This window comes from Palaemon carinicauda, chromosome 38 (assembly GCF_036898095.1).
Source record: "Palaemon carinicauda isolate YSFRI2023 chromosome 38, ASM3689809v2, whole genome shotgun sequence".
In the NCBI taxonomy this organism is placed as follows: domain Eukaryota; kingdom Metazoa; phylum Arthropoda; class Malacostraca; order Decapoda; family Palaemonidae; genus Palaemon; species Palaemon carinicauda.
This window is the reverse complement of record NC_090762.1, coordinates 43,189,717-43,202,216: the sequence shown is the minus strand read 5'-3', so window position 1 is coordinate 43,202,216 and position 12,500 is coordinate 43,189,717. Positions and strand designations below refer to the sequence as shown.

Below are 12,500 nucleotides of genomic sequence, written 5' to 3'. Positions count from 1 at the left end.
AGCTCCAAAGTTATCTGTTATTTTACGCAAGTTAGCAAGAAGAGGAGCTTTTAGCACTAGTTGGAGAATTGGTAATGTTACTCCTCTATGTAAATGTGTTTGTGGTAGCTCAAGTCCCACTGATTACCGCCCAATTTCCATAACTCCCATATTATCTAAAGTTTTTGAACGTCTTCTGGCAAAACGTCTTAATAGGTTTGCTGAAGGTAATCATCTATTCCCTAGTTTGCAATTTGGTTTTCGGAAAGGCCTTGGAGCATGTGATGCCCTTCTTACAATCTCCAATGCAGTACAGAAATCCCTTGATTGTGGTCGGGAAGTTCGTATGATTGGCCTTGATTTTAGTGCTGCCTTTGACCGTGTTAATCATGAGGCCCGCGTTTTCAAACTGAAACAGTTGGGAGTGGGTGGGTCGTTTCTTAGCATTATTATTGATTTTTTAAGTAGTAGATCTCAAAGAGTTGTTGTTGATGGGCACCATAGTGAGTATAGGAATGTGATATCCGGTGTTCCACAGGGTAGTGTTCTTGGCCCATTACTTTTCATACTACAGTATATACACATGACATGTGGTTTGGCCTAGAAAATAAGCTTGTTGCATATGCAGATGATGCTACTCTCTTTGCATCAATTCCATCCCCTGAATGTAGATCTGGGGTTGGTGAATCCCTTAATAGAGATTTAGCTAAAATTAGTGCATGGTGCAAATTATGGGGTATGAAGTTGAATCCTAACAAAACTCAAAGTATGATTGTAAGTAGGTCAAGGACAGTGGCTCCTCAACATCCGGATCTCAGTATTGATAATGTTTCTTTAAATTTGTATGACTCTTTCAAAATTTTAGGCGTGATTCTTGACAGCAAATTTACTTTTGAGAAACATATAAGGTCTGTGTCTTCTTCAATTGCACAAAAAATTGGCTTATTGAGAAAGTCTTTTAAGATATTCGGTGATCAATCTATTCTGAAGAAATGTTTTAATTCTTTTATTCTACCTTGTTTTGAGTATTGTTCTCCTGTCTGGTCTTCAGCTGCTGATTCTCATCTTAATTTGTTGGACAGAAACTTACGGTCTATTAAATTTCTTATTCCTGATCTAGATATTAATCTCTGGCACCGTCGATCAATTAGTTCATTATGCATGTTGCATAAGATTTTTCATAACTCTGACCATCCTTTACATTCAGATCTCCCTGGACAATTCTATCCTGTTCGTAATACTAGGCAGGCAGTTAATTCTAATAGCCAGGCCTTCTCCATCATAAGACTCAATACTACGCAGTACTCTAGAAGTTTTATTCCAGCTGTTACCAAGTTGTGGAATGATCTTCCTAATCGGGTTGTTGAATCAGTAGAACTTCAAAAGTTCAAAGTTGGAGCAAATGCTTTTTTGTTGACCAGGCGGACATGAGTCTTTTTATAGTTTATATATGACATATTTGTTGTTGACGTTGTTAATAGTTTATATATGATATATCTCTTTTGACATTACTTTTTTTAGAATGATTTATTGTTAATTTGTTCTCTTCAGTTATTTATTTCCTTATTTCCTTTCCTCACTGGGCTATTTTTCCCTGTTGGAGCCCCTGGGCTTATAGCATCTTGCTTTTCCAATTAGGGTTGTAGCTTGGATAGTAATAATAATAATAATAATAATAATAGTTTCATACGCTTGGTTTTCTACAGTTTCTGACGTCTTGGCTGTCGAGAGTTTCGAACGGCTTGCTTAATGAGGGTTTCGGATGATTTGGTTGTTGACAGTTTTGGACGTTTTGGCTGTCGAGAGTTTCGAATGGCTTGCTTATTAATGTTATTGGATGATTTGGTTGTTGACAGTTTCGAACGGCTTGGTTGTCGACAGTTTTGGATGTCTCGGTTATTGACAGTTTCTGACGTCTTGGCTGTCGAGAGTTTCGAACGGCTTGCTTAATGAGGGTTTCGGATGATTTGGTTGTTGACAGTTTCGGACGTTTTGGCTGTCGAGAGTTTCGAATGGCTTGCTTATTAATGGTTTTGGATGATTTGGTTGTTGACAGTTTCGAACGGCTTGGTTGTCGACAGTTTTGGATGTCTCGGTTATTGACAGTTTCGGACGGCTTGGTTGTCGACAGTTTCAGACGGTTGGTTTTCGACCGTTTTGGATATCTTGGTTTTCGACAGTATCGTACATCTTGGTTGTCGACAGTTACAGACGTCTTGGTTGTCAACGCAGTTTCAGAAATCTTGGTTGTCGACAGTTTTGGTGACTTGGTTGTTGACAGTTTTGGACGTCTTGGATTTCGACAGTTTCAGACTGCTTAGCTTTCTTCAATTTTGGACGACTTGGTTGTTGACAGTTTCGGACTGCTTAGCTGTTGTCAAATTTGGACGTCTTGGTTGTCGACAGTTTCGGACTGCTTGGCTGTTGTCAATTTTGTACGACTTGGTTGTCGGCAGTTTCGGACTGCTTAGCTGTTGTCAATTTTGGACGACTTGGTTGTCGGCAGTTTCGGATAGCTTAGCTGTTGTCAATTTTGGACGACTTGGTTGTCGGCAGTTTCGGACTGCTTGGTTTTTGTCAATTTTGGATGACTTGTTTGTCGATAGTTTCGGACTGCTTGGTTTTAATCACTTTTGGACGACTTGGTTGTCGAAAGTTTTGGACTGTTTTGTTTTTCTTCAATTTTGGACGTCTTGGTTGTCGACAGTTTCGGACTGCTTTGTTTTTCTTCAATTTTGGACGACTTGATTGTCGACAGTTTTGGACTGCTTTGTTTCTTGTTAATTTTGGACGACTTGGTTGTCGACAGTTTCGGAATGCTTGGTTTTTGTCAATTTTGGACGACTTGGTTGTCGACAGTTTCAGACTGCTTAGTTTTTTTTCAATTTTTGACGACTTACTTGTCGACAATTTCGGACTGCTTTGTTTATCGTCAATTTTGGACGACTTGGTTGTCGACAGTTTCGAACGTCATGGTTATAGACAGTTTCTGACGTCTTGGTTGTCGCCAGTTTCGGATGCAACCAACACTTTGGGTTCTGCTATAGCTAGGCAGAGAGAATTAGGCAGTTTTCTTGTCTATAGGAATATTTTTTTTTCTCTCTCTCTCTCTCTCTCTCTCTCTCTCTCTCTCTCTCTCTCTCTCTCTCTCTCTCTCTCTCTCTCTCTCTCGCTGTTGTTATTGAGTACATTATATATATATATATATATATATATATATATATATATATATATATATATATATATACATATATATATATATATATATATATATATATATATATATATATATATATATACATACATACATATACAGTATTATAGTATTTGTATGCTTATATATCTGCATTGAGGAATTCCGATTGGGTTATTTCCTTTCCTCACTGGGCTATTTTCCCTTTGGAGCCCTTGTGCTTATAGCATTTTGCTTTTCCAACTAGGGATGTAGTTTAGCAAATAATAATAATAATAATAATAATAATAATAATAATAATAATAATAATAATAATAATAATAAATGATTACAAATATAGAGATTGTCTGTGATTAAGAGTTAAGGGTTGTGGAAACCTATTGGAAACGTCCCTGCCTGATAATCTGTTGGGCGGTGATTCGAGACTCCACGACCTATAGGTCTACCTGCTTAGTCATCAGCAGCCATTGCCTGGACCTCCTTGGTCGCAGCTTTATAGATAACGGCCTTGGATGCTATGGTCAGTCTCCAGGACAATGTCATGTCTCTTGCCTCTATCATTCATGAGCGACCTTTAAACCTTTTAACCACTCTCTAAAGCCATTAAGTAAGAAAACTAGTTAGTCATAGGCAGCCTTTGCCTGGTCCTCCCTGGTCTTATCTTGGGTGGAGAAGGGCCTTGGTCTTATCCTGGGTGGAGAAGGGCCTTGGGTGCTTGGAGGATGGCCAATCTCTAGGGCATTGTTATGTGTCCTGACTCTTCCATCCATGAGTGACCCCTAAACCCATTTCTATCGGCATTAAGTATGAACATCTGCATTTGAAGATCCATCTACCTGAACGTGATTGATTGATTGAGATCTGGCATCGTAACAGCAATGGTCATTGATGCCATACCTGAGCGTGAGAACGATCAAAGGCTCAAGCATGTTCTAGTTTATGTAATCACTCCGTGATGCCAGAGTTACGCACATCCAATAAACAAGTCATTAAATTTCCTCGCGATGCAACTTCGGTCTTGAATTAATTAGGGAAGACAGTAATGAGGACTAAACCTTGAAACTCTTACGTTGTAACTCGTAGGTTAATGCAGTGCGTTAAGAAAATTGATATTGACGAGGCAGCAAGTGGTTTCATATTTGGCTCAAGTAAAATGGTGAAGAATATATATATATATATATATATATATATATATATATATATATATATATATATATATATATATATATATATATATATATATATATACACGCAAACATATACACATATAGTATATATATACACAGTATATATACACACACACACACACATATATATATATATATATATATATATATATATATATATATATATATATATATATATATATATATATATATATATATATATATATATTTGCGTATGTATGTCTATGTATGTATGTATTTATTACAGATGATTTTTCCTTCAGTGGAAAATACTTTTTCGAATGATATTGTTAAGAAAAAAGTGTTCGATTCAGTCACTATTGTGAAAAAGGAAAAATGATTAAACTGCCAAACTCCCATATGTTGCCGAAGCTGGATAATCTTTGGCCAATATATAAGTAATATCAGATGTAAGTTTGTCTAAACCATCATGATAACTTTAGGAGGAAGTATTATTTGAACAGAATGGAACCTCGTTAAGAATTAAGCCTTGTAACATCCAATGAGCCTTTTATCGTTGAAATGGGAAGATGGAAAAAAGGTGTTGCAAATTTTTTGCATGGAAATGAATTAAGACTTTCAAAATACCAGAACGATTTACAAATGTGATAGCATAAATTTAACCTCGTTTAGGCTGAAATAAGAATGAATTCCTTAATGGTTATAGTACATGTGGATGTCATTATCATTGCTAGCTAAGCTACAACTCCAGTTGAAAAAAGCAAGATGTGTAAGCCAAAGAGCTCCAACAAGGAAAATAGCTTAGAGAGGAAAGGAAATAAGGAAACAGATAGAATTGTATGCCTGATTGTATCCTCAAGCAAGAGAACTCTGATTTCAGGGGTACTGAGGTTATGACATGACTCAATGCTAGAGAACAATGGTTTGATTTTGGAGTGACCTAGAAGAGCTGCTTATGATTGCTGAAGAATCTTGTCTACCCTTACCTAGTGGAAAGTAGCCACTGAACGATTACAGTGCGGTAGTTAACCCCTTGAGTAAAGTGTGTGTGTGTTTTTTTTTTTTTTTTTTTTTTTTTTTTTTTTTTTTTTTGCAAAAATATTACCCATTTGACCTAGGTTGTCTATTAGGCGGTGCAATTTTAGAGAGGTACAAAGTTCTGTATTTTTATACATACAAAGATGATGGCCAACTTTGAGAATGGAATTAAAATTTACTGAAATTTCTAAGGATACACATGGCAACGATATAGAAGTCCTCAGATCAAGGATATGTTTTATTTTATAAAGGTGATTACAGTTTATTATAATTTCCGTGCAATATAAATTTCACTTTTTCATTTCAGAACTAACAAAAATGATATCAAAGGCTGATAATAATATATCAAGTGGAAATACCCGTGGCGTAGCGTCGAAATTATTCCTCTACCAGGATTTCCTTTCTAAATATTAAAGGTAAGTTTTATTCACATCTTTATTGCTTCAATTTATATAATGTATGGTGTTTGTTGGGGAATGTTGTTCTGCTGACCATCAATATGGGAGAATTGAGTTGACTCTCGTTACAATTCAATGTAATTCTTCCTTAAGAAATTCAGCTAATCTGCGACATCCCTGGAAAAGGTTAGTGTGGTTATGCATAAGAACTATTCATTTACGTGCAAACTCTCTCTCTCTCTCTCTCTCTCTCTCTCTCTCTCTCTCTCTCTCTCTCTCTCTCTCTCTCTCTCTCTCTCTCTCTCTCTCTCTCTCTCTCTCTCTCTCTATATATATATATATATATATATATATATATGTAAATATTCATATAGGTTTATATATATATATATATATATATATATATATATATATATATATATATATATATGTGTGTGTGTGTGTGTGTGTGTGTGTGTAAATATTCATATAGGTTTATATATATATATATATATATATATATATATATATATATATGTGTGTGTGTATATATATATATATATATATATATATATATATATATATATATATATATACTGCATATGCACATATAATTTGTGTGTGTGTGTATATATATATATATATATATATATATATATATATATATATATATATATATATATATACTGCATGTGCAAATATAATTTGTGTGTATATATATATATATATATATATATATATATATATATATATATATATATATATATATGTGTGTGTGTGTGTGTGTGTGTGTGTGTGTGTATGTGCGAGTGTGTACATATATATTCGGTAATAGAAGCTTTTATTTCAATAAAGTACCATCTGTACATATTAAGAGAGAGAGAGAGAGAGAGAGAGAGAGAGAGAGAGAGAGAGAGAGAGAGAGAGAGAGAGAGAGAGAGAGAGAGAATGGTATGTAAGATTTGGCGAACTTTTACATGCATATATTTCACTAAGGATAGCATATAAGTTTTTTGTAACATGGAGTGATATATTCCTAGAACATAGAACTTTGAAGGATTGCTTTCTAACCTCATCCATATCCTGCGGAGTTGTTAGGGAAAACGAAATCCTTAGATAAGGCGAAGGCGTCTCCTGTCTGGGCAAAAATCCAGCGCCTGGTACTATGAGCACATGTTTTGTTTTCTTCAGTTTTTGCGATATTGGCATTGTGTCAGAGACCCCCAAAACCTGTTAATGGAAAAGTACTTGTTTCATTTTATGATTCATTAACATATGAATTTTATAAAGGTTGTATGTTGTTCAAGACACAAAATCTGTAGCAGGTATTAGGTCTTATTATTATTATTATTATTATTATTGTTATTATTATTATTATTAGCTAAGCTACGACTTTGGTTTGAAAAGCAATATGGTATAGCTCAACGGCTTCAACAAGGAATGTAGCTCAGCGACGAAAGGAATTAAGGAAAAAGATCTCATACAAAAACAAAATGATCGAAAATGATGAATATATTAAAATTGTTCTGATTATTTTGACCTTTTAAGACTTTCTGCCACCACTTAAACAGATAAAAAGGTAAATATCTCAGAAATAAGAAAAAAATTGTTTGTCTAAGAAGTTAGTCACTCATGCACTTTGACAAATATTGTCAAAGTGCCTATACTCAATTTTTTTCAATGAGGCGCATTTGTATCGACTCGCAGAGATGCCTTTTTAGCTCGGAAACGTTTCCTAGTTGCTAATTGGTTAGAATTAATTTGTCCAACCAATCAGCTATTAGGAAACTTTTCTGAGGTAAAAGGGCACCCCTGCTTGTCGGTGAAAAAAAGAAAAAAAAAAACACGAAATTCCATCATATACCCTGATTAATACGGATGCATTATCAAAATACGTTAAATTTGCGACAAAATTATTCATTAAGCTGGGGGAATATTTTCTAGATAAACGGAGGATTTACTCTAATGTATTCTTTTTAAGGTCTAAATGTCGTCTAAAGCCAGAAACAACAATGAAAAACTCTGGTATAGTTTTGAAGTCCTCTTAGAATTACATGATTTTCTCCTAAAATTATCATGAAAAAATTCCTTGTTTATTCTCGAATAATTTTGTACTGGTGTCTTCTTTAAATTCACAGATAAAGGGAAGCTCCATCATGAAGGGTTTTTTCCCAAGGGTCCCATAAGAAAATAACTGTTTTTTTTAAAGTTCCATTTAATAGCCTGTCTTACTCTTAAAAAGGCTTATTAAAAATTTCTATAATTCAGTTATAAAAGACAAGATTTTTTCTTTAAAATCAGATTTAAAATTATCTTTTGTTCATTGAAGGTCTCATTTAAACTATAGTTTGCTCTTAGTTTTTCTCCTTAAAAGTCCCACCAAAAAGATATATTTTGTTCCTAGGATTTTGTTATTGAAATTCACATTAAAAAGGACTCTCCTCTCTCTCTCTCTCTCTCTCTCCTCTTCTCTCTCACCTCTCTCTCTCTCTCATCTCTCTCTCGCTCTCTCTCTCTCTCTCTCTCTCTCTCCACTATGTATTTTCGGTCTCATTGGTCTTTGCAGGGGTTTTAGCTAGTCTGGGAAATTTAACCAGTCGATTTTCGTTGTCTTTGTGGAAATTGTCATTACTTCTTGAAATAAACCATAAAAGATAAAGTTTTCTTGAAATCATCAATTATTCGATCTGTTCTGGGTTTTGCTTCAGTTTGACAGGTATCGTACTTAGAATGTATGCGCAATTACCAATGGTAATATATGTAATATTATTATTAATAGCATGTACACTTATTTGCCGTAGTGCAGCATGTACAGTTGGACATGGGCATTCCTGGTACACCCCTCGCTCTGAAGACGTGCACTCGACCACACACTCACTGCACGGCGAGTGCCTGTGTTTAGCCACGCCCAAACCACCTCAGCCACTCCCTCCCAACGCTATCTGTTTGGTTACCTCGCCACAGAGTCAGGGTGTGAGAGGGTGTGTAATTCTTCGGAGGCAGGTGTGCCAGGGACTCCTGTGTCCGTCTGTACGTGTTTTACATGTAATATAGTCAGAAATTATTCTATGAGATAAATATAATTATATTTTTTAGGTTATATAGTATTCAATGTGGTAACTATAAAAGCCTGTTACCTTCACCCAAAGAAACATTCCACCTGCAGGACATCCCATTCGCATAAACCTGAAAATAAAATATAGGTGTTGATGAAAGTTACAAGTGAATTATAAATAGAAACCTTCATTCGATACATATGTAAACAATAATGCTACAAAAGGAAAGCTAAGGCAAATATTTGGTGGCTTTTTGAAATAAACGCTGAGATAGACTATGCCAAAGTCTTGCGCATTATTATATCTTATTTCTATTCTGTTTTTTTTGTTTTTTTTTTTTTTTTTTCTAAGTTTTTATAGGTTATATAGGAAATGGTTATTTTAAATGTTGTTACTGTTCTTGAAATATTTAATATTTCCTTATTTCCTTTCCTCACTGGTCTATTTTCCCCTGTGGATCCCCTGGGCTTATAGCATCCTGCTTTTCCAATTAGGGTTGTAACTTAACAAAGTAATAATAATAATAATAATAATAATAATAATAATAATAATAATAATAATAATATGATTGATAAATAATAATGATAATAATAATAATAATAATAATAATAATAATAATAATAATAATAATAATAATAATAAATAATAATAATAATAATAATAATGGAGGGAAGAAAGACTTACGGCACCGTTGGGGCATTTAATGTAATTGTGAAACCAGATAGAATGTCAAGTCATTCAACCTCTGGTATCGGAACTGTGTCACTTTTGGTGAGTCAACGAGATTTGGATGCTAGCACTCTGCAGTTAGAGTAACACACACGCACAAACACACCACACACGCCACTCTGTCGATTTAGGGCACATTACCTCCAGGGACGCCTATATATTATTATTATTATTATTATTATTATTATTGGTTGTTGATATTACTTGCTAAGCTACAACCCTAATTGGAAAATTAGGATGCTATAAGCCCAAGGGCTCCAACAGGGAAAATAGCCCAGTGAGGAAAGGAAGTAAGGAAAAACTACAAGAGAAGTTTAAGATTAATAACAACATTAAAATAAATCTTTCACATATGAACAATAAAAACTTCAAAATAACAAGAGGAAGAGAAAGGAGATTGAATAGTGTGCCCGAGTGTTCCCTCAAGCAAGAGATACTGAAGAAGCGTTAATTTCTTGTTGATCGGTTTATCCGTGAACACACTCCTACTTGGATCGTGTATTTTAAAGATAACAGCGAAAGTTTCCCATTAAATACGTGTTTAGAATGTAACTAAAGCTAATGTTGCTTTCATATCACTGTGGAAAAGGATACCTCTGTTCGCAGCAGTTTCATCCGAAAAGGTTTATTTTCCGACGTAGTAGAATAACAGTAGTTATAATAATGATAGTAATTAAAACCAAAAATAAAAATTTTAGTAATGATAAAGATATTGATAGCAACTACTACTTCAACACCATTATGGTAGAACAGAATATAAAGCTTGCGGAATTAATACAATCCTATATAAAAATACAGATGCTTTAGTTCGATCAATGTCCATCTTTTTGGCATCGTACGATCATATCTTTTCAAGTACGGTTAATAGAAAAGCTCAGAATGGATATTGAAGTCGTTAGGCATAGTGCGACCAATAAAAAGCAAGATCATTAAGTGATAGCACGCCTCGAGATCGACTGGTCATATATTATTATTATTATTATTATTATTATTATTATTATTATTATTATTATTATTATTATTATTGTTGCTTGCTAAAGCTACAACCCTAGTTGGAAAAGCAGGATGCAATAAGCACAGGGGCTCCAACACCGGAAAATTGCCCAGTGATGAAAGGAAAACATGGGAAACAAATATTTTAAGAAGAGTAACAGCATTGTAATAAATAACTCCTATATAAACTATAAAAAACTTAACAAGACAAGAGGAAGAGCAATAAGATTAAATAGTGTGCCGAGAGTACCCTCAAGCAGAGAACTGTAACCCAAGGACAGTGGAAGACCATGGTACAGAGGCTATGGCGCTACCCAAGACTAGGGAACAAGGGGTTGATGTTTGGAGTGTCCTAGGAGAGTTGCTTACCATAACTAAAGAATGTCTTCTACCTTTACCAAAAGGAAAATTGGCCCCTGGAGAATTGCAGTAGTTAACAGTGGCCTAGATTTAGTTCTGCACTACTTCCTCGACCACTAACTACGAGGAACTGAATGCCATTTCTAAACATTATTTTGAGGACATCAAACCCCTCTCTTTACTTCAGCCCACGAAGTTGGAACGATGTAGGTTTCACCCCCCCCCCCGTATGTGTGTTTGTAAACAGCTTCCTGACTTTAGTTTTAATCGTCACGAAACTAGCATGGATTAACTGATATGTAAAAAGCTGGAAATGATTACATGTTGGAAGATCAAGGATAAAGGTCAAGGTCACGGTCAAACAAAATGTCCAATTCATTTCTAAACATTATGTTGAAGGCGCTTGACCCCTCTGTTTTTTCACTGTTTCCGTTGTGTCCGGGCTAGATAAGGGCGTAAGAGGGTGTATCTCAACAGTGTCTACTATTATGTAGAAGAAAACAACATACCCGAGAGATATTTAGTAGCCGAGGCAAGCATTGCATCCCTTTGACTCTTGTAGAATTCCTTAACTTTCTGCACGTGTTCTAGATATCCGTCCTCGCCCATCAGCTTCAGAATCTCGCTTTGATTACCTGAAATGTTTCACGGTTATTATTCATGGAGAAGCCATTAATTCATTCCCAGTCCTTCTGTATGGTCATATATATCCACTGGAAACATCCTTATTATGGGAATTGTAATTATGAATACACAATACAGTCAACTCTTGTTGCCTGTTATTAATTAGATTATGAAAACTTGCATTTTCCAAAATCGCGGATACAGAACAAATTTTTCTCATAAGAATACATAAATTTAGTAAGTCTGTCCATAACTTATTTTTCATATTTTGACTAAATAAACAGATTTTTACCTGAAATGATTAAATGTACCACTGTAGTAACCATGCATAATTATATTTAATAACCTTGCCCTTGAGAATGAAATTAATTATCAATATATGAATTGAGGAGAGCAATCCATGGATTCACAGCGGGGAAAGGTACATAAACAATCACAGCATCCTCTCTCTCTCTCTCTCTCTCCTCTCCTCTCTTCTCTCTCTCTCTCTCTCTCTCTCTCTCTCTCACTATTATCTTGTATTACATTCGTTATTCCCAAGTATATGTATTTCATTCTTCATTTCAAATTGGAACTATTTATTAATCTCTCTCTCTATCTCTCTCTCTCTCTCTCTCTCTCTCTCTCTCCTCTCTCTCTCTCTCTCTCTCCCCTAGCGCTTATATTATCTTGTATCACATGCATTATTCCAAAAGATTTGTAACTTCCTTCATTTCAAATTGAACTCTCTCTCTCTCTCTCTCCTCTCTCTCTCTCTCTCCTCTCTCTCTCTCTCTCTCTCTCCTCTCTCTCTCTCCTCTCTCTCTATCGCTCTATCCTTATTATCCTTGTATCACATGCATTATTCCAAAGATTTGTAACTTCCTTCATTTCAAATTGGAACTCTTTATTAATATCTCTCTCTCTCTCTCTCTCTCTCTCTCTCTCCTCTCTCTCTCTCTCTCTCTCTCTCTCTCTCTCTCTCTCCTCTCCCCCCTATCGCTTATATTATCTTGTATCACAT

General features: G+C 35.0%; 1 pseudogene; it reads right to left on the bottom strand.

Moving 5' to 3' along the window:
* Positions 1–5,610: 5,610 nt before the first annotated feature.
* LOC137630304 (kynurenine/alpha-aminoadipate aminotransferase, mitochondrial-like) overlaps positions 5,611–12,500 on the bottom strand; it is a 12,927-nt pseudogene continuing 6,037 nt past the window's right edge.